At 38.4% G+C, this 5,414-nt stretch overlaps 1 non-coding gene across 1 annotated transcript; it reads right to left on the reverse strand.

The window, feature by feature from the left end:
- Nucleotides 1-3,534: 3,534 nt before the first annotated feature.
- LOC146945380 (small nucleolar RNA R71) lies at nt 3,535-3,641 on the reverse strand. The gene has a single exon (XR_015029393.1). It is a non-coding gene; the product is annotated as a small nucleolar RNA R71 (small nucleolar RNA).
- Between the last annotated feature and the right edge of the window lie 1,773 nt (nt 3,642-5,414).

Consider the following 5,414-nt stretch of genomic DNA (forward strand, 5'->3'; position numbering starts at 1 on the left):
TCGTTGTAGAAGAGGAGAAGAGAAGAATGGAGAAGGTGTGAAAATTTTTGAGAAAATGAACCATATTTATAGGGGAGGGGGTTAAAAAACGTGTGGGAGGCCATCAATGCCGGTCAAAAAACGTGTTTTTACACTTGACCACCGCCCAAAACGTTTTTCAAACGTTTTCTTTGTGGTGCAGACCACCGGCCTAAACTTCTGGTGCAATCCGGAAGATATAATCCGGAATTCACATGCAATCCGGATTACGTATTCCGGAAAAAGACGATAATGGGGTGTCCCAAAGTGAAACTTGGGACGTTGTGTATGGTGAGGGTTGGTTCGGATTGTATAATCCGGAAAAACATAGGGCGTAAGTGTATTCCGAAAAACGTAATCCGGAATGATTCAGCATATGATTCTTTTGTATGGACCACATTGCACTAAGATTTTATGTGGTCCAAAAAATCTAAGGACCTCTATAAATACACCCTCTCCGGTTTTGATCTTCAATACCAACAAAACACACAAACACACCAAACCAAACCATGCAAATTTTTGTCATCAAGCTGAGGATCTTTCTAATGCTGTCGCGAATGGATGAGTTAGCTCTCTATTTGACTGCATTATGAAGATCCTCAGCATGCTGTCAAAAATATATAGATAGTCCTTTTTTTTTTTTTTTTGACGGTAAAAACAAATTCATTCAATCAAAGCAAATGCCACAAGGGCTACATCTAGAGTGTTTGAAACATCTCCAACATGATAAAAGAAAACCATTACAAATAAAGCCTAACAAGATATGATAATCATCATTAAACAAAGATTGACTAGCAGCTAAACTGGTGTTGTTCACCCAACATCTACGGACTAACAACCTTGCTTGTGAAGACTTCCGCACATGGTCCATGACAACGAAAATAAGAGAATCCAAAGTCTTTATATCTATCCAGTTACGGATCAAATTGGCTACGGATGCAAGCTCAGTTCGACTATAAGTGGTCTCGATTGTGTCAAGATTGAAAACACGCTTGGAAGAAAATTGAAACAAGGAGGAGTTGCACAGGTTGGTAGTAACAGCATCATGTGAATCTGCCCCGTCCTTCTTCCCAGACAACATCCATCTCATCTGAGGCATTTTAACAAACATGTAGAGTGCAGCTTTACCATTGACATGTTGGAAGCATGAGTTACCCAGCAGGGATATTGTAAAGGCACTTACAATAGCAAAAAACACAACAGCACAAGTAAAACTTGGAAAACACAGACATAACAACACAATACCACACTTTAAGTGAAAAATAGATACACAACAACACAAATAGAACATGAAAAGCAAGGAAACATCACAAGAAACATAGTTAACCAATTTTGAAACATTCACCCTTGAAGGCTCAAATCTGTCGAGAATCCATGGTGGCTTTGGTGGAGCTCTCTTTGCGAAAACATTTGCTGGTGGAGGAGGAATCATGACGTTGAGGGAGGAGGGCGGTGGATCTGGTGGTGGGCGTGTCAAGGGAGGAGAGGCTATGGCAGTGAAGGGTTGTGAAGTCATCAGCAACATCACATTAACCCTTTCCAAAACTTCAATCAAAAACAAGATCTGGATCTGAATCCAGACATACACACAGTGAAAGAGAGAACAGGGAACCAGGAAGTGCTGGAGGAGGCCAGGAGGTGCTGGGGAAAACCAGGAAGAGCTGGGGACAACCACCACTTAGATGTTTAGGGAGGCCCTAAACAGAGCTCGGGTGGAGAGGTAGAGAGAAGTTAGAACTTCTCTCTCTAGAAAGCCCCCTGCCGACACGATGGCTCTTTTCTTATATAGATAGTCCTTGATGCGTCTTTGATAGATAGATAACTGATGAGTCAATAGTTAGTCTAATTTAATGCATTATTTAGTTTAGTTTTATTTAAGATTTGATTTAATTTTATTGCATTTTATTTCCTTTTAGAATATTTTACTTTAAATTGCTTTTTATTTTATTTTAGGAACAAATATATGGTGGAAGGTGTCTTGGAGCAAAAGAAAGAGGACTGGAGCAAATACAATGCGAAAATACGAAGATGCGGGACAAAAATATAATCCCACATAGTTAGAAGCTTGGCACGGCCCGTGCCAACATGTGGCACGACCGTGCCCGTCCCAGAAACCTCTTTTGCTGCTTTTTCTTTGGGCCCAAGTTACCCTATTGCAGCTTTACTGTTTTATCCTTTTAGTTGCTTAGTTTCTAAGTCGATTGTAAAGCTATAAATAGAGTAACTCTCCACCATAAACATTCACTTTTACTTTTGCTTAGAATATTTTAATTATCAATAAAAGTCTTTTATTCTTTTACTCTCTTTCTTGCAATTTTACTTTACTGTTATTTTCTCTCTTCTTCCCCCATGTCTACGATGAACATGAGTGAGTAGACTTCTTTGTCTTGGGATTGTTGGGAAGTCTAATGACATAATCCTAAACAAACCAAGCTTAAACCCTAATTTTATGTAACCCTAATTTCTAATCTAGATTCACCGTCTTAACATGGATTAACAATTATCAAACTGTGGAAGCGAAAGCGGAGGGTTTGATAATCGTTAATCCATCATCCCAAACATCAATTCAAAAAGCGAGAGCGGAGCTTTGATGTTGGAACAAGTGAATCTAGACAATAATTGCAAAAGAGTGAAATAGTCTTTGCAATTATTGAGACACAAGTAGTTTCAATCCTATATGCATCTTCTAGTAATCAAGTCAGCGAAATAGGCTTGGTTACTAGAAGTAAACTCTCACCGGACTTTCATCGGAAAGGTGAGGGGCTAAGGGAAACCGGTCTATAGAAATTAAGGTGTAAACCATGAAATTAGATGTTTAAGTCTTGTCTAGTGAAGGGTTTGTTATTATGACAAACCAATAATCCCAAGGCTTTTTATTATTATTGTTAATTACTTTCAGCAATCAAACCTCCTTTTTACTAAACTTTCTCTCCTCTAATCATTCTTTAAAAAGTTAATTAAGTTGAACAACTCCCTAGCGGAACGATACTCTTTCTTACTACTATTACTTCGATAGGCCGTGCACTTGCAGTTTGGCCCTATCAAGTTTTTGGCGCCGTTGCCGGGGAGTTAACCAGAAATCGAGTTGTAATAATCAACGAGATCGAAAGGTATTTGCATAAACGAAAGAGAGACGCACAAAATAACACCGCCATGGCCAATCGCACTCTCAAGGAGTATGCAACGCCGTCTACGGCTGAGCCACAAGCTGTTATTGTGTACCCAACGGTTGAGGATGACAACTTTGAAATCAAGCCTGCCCTACTTAACTTGGTGCAGCAAAACCAATTCTCGGGATCCCCCACTGAGGATCCCAATCTTCACATCTCTGTTCTCCTACGAATTAGTGGAACCATGAAGGAGAACCAAGAGGCCGTAAGACTTCATCTCTTTCCCTTTTCCTTAAGGGATAGAGCTAGCGCTTGGTTCCATTCCCTCGAAGTCGGTTCCATTACTTCATGGGATCAGATGAGGCAAACATTCCTTGCCCGATTCTTTCCACCATCTAAAACCGCTAAACTTAGAGACCAAATCACTCGGTTCAACCAAAAAGATGGGGAATCTCTCTATGAAGCGTGGGAGCGTTTCAAAGAAATGCTAAGACTTTGTCCCCACCATGGCCTAGAGAAGTGGCTTATAGTCCACACTTTTTATAATGGCTTGTCTTATACCACTAAGATGTCTGTTGATGCAGCTGCAGGTGGAGCCCTTATGAACAAGAACTACACGGAGGCGTATGCCTTGATTGAAGACATGGCTCAAAATCATTACAAATGGACCGACGAGAGAGCCATCACTAGTTCTTCATCCTCCAAAAAGGAGGCAGGTATGTACGAAGTCTCTAACTATGATCACCTTGCTTCTAAAATTGATACACTAACTGAAAAACTTGAAAAACTCAATGTTAGTGCTATCAATTCTGCTTCTACTCCTTCTTGTGAAATTTGTGGTATAACTGGTCATGCTGGTGTTGATTGCCAACTAGGTAGTGCTATTAACGGTGTTGACCAAATGAATTATGCTCAATACAACCAAGGGATGAGACAGAATCAAAATTTTTATAAAAACCAAAATCCCTATGGACAAGTAGCACCACCCGGTTATGCAAACAACCAAAGATTCACTCAGAAATCCAATTTGGAAATTTTGTTGGAAAATTCTATTGCCAACTGTTATACCCTAATTTTGGACCTAAAAATACTTGTTCAATTCTTCTTTTCTTGCATTATAAGTCATTTGATATGTCTCTGATCAATTGCATCTTTCTCTGCATTTTATTTCAATGTTATTTGCAAAATTCACATAAAAGGGTATTTTAGTCATTTCCTGCATTCAACTCATTTTAATCCTTGAAAATTGTTTGAGTCTTTTAAATTGGTTTGTATAAGTCCTTATTTCAATCTCATGTCAAAATTCATTTCAAAAAATATCAGTTGAGTCGTTTTCTAGTCAGTTTAGCCCCTAGGGGCATTTTAGTCATTTCTCATGTTAAAATTTCTTTCAATCTTTAAAAATTTGTTTGAGTCTTGTCAAATAGTGTGAATAAGTCTTCATTTCAATTTTATGTCAGAATCCATTTCAAAAATTGCATTTAAAGTCATTTCGAGTCAGTTTTGCCCCTAGGGGCGTTTTAGTCTTTTCATGTGTTAAAAACCTGTTTAAATTCTAAAAATTGTCTCTGAGTCTTTTAATTCGCTTGTATAAACTCTTGCTTTAATCCCTTGTTAAAAAATCATTTTAAAATTTCATCTGAGTCATTTTAAGCCCCTAGGGGCGTTTTGGTCATTTCACATAATATTTTTGATTCGTTTTAATCTGCTTTGTTGTTTTTAATCGTCTCGTTTTATGTCAATTTTCAATTTACTTTTTCAATTCAATTTTAGTTCTAATTTTCATTTTAGCCCGCGCACTTTTGTTATTTACGTTTTAATCCCTTTTAAGTTTGTTAGAGTCCAAGTGCCATGTGTCCAAATGTTATTGGTTCTTAAGAGTTTGTTAGAGTCCAAGTCCATGTGGCATTTCCTCATTGGTCCAAGCATCCCTTTCATCACCTATATAAGTCAAACTTGTGGTCAAAATTATTCATTCAATCATTTTTACACAAAATCATAAAAAATTCCACTTTTCTTTCCCTCTTCTATTTCCATCACGTGGCCTATTTTCTTCTCCTCCATAACCACCTTTCTCATCCTCCATAACCACCACTTTTCACACCTCTAACTAACTCCACCACCATAACTAACTCACTTCAACCACCCTAACCAACTCTAACCACCACTTCTATCACCCTAACCAACTTTTCCTCCACCTCTAACCACCACAAAACCACCACAACTCCACCAACACTCATCATCTTCAACCTTCAATTCACCACCACAATCCACTTCATACTTCAA

The sequence above is a fragment of the Medicago sativa genome, chromosome 2 (assembly GCF_051527215.1).
Source record: "Medicago sativa cultivar Bolivia chromosome 2, Bolivia_mono, whole genome shotgun sequence".
Classification (NCBI taxonomy): Eukaryota; Viridiplantae; Streptophyta; class Magnoliopsida; order Fabales; family Fabaceae; genus Medicago; species Medicago sativa.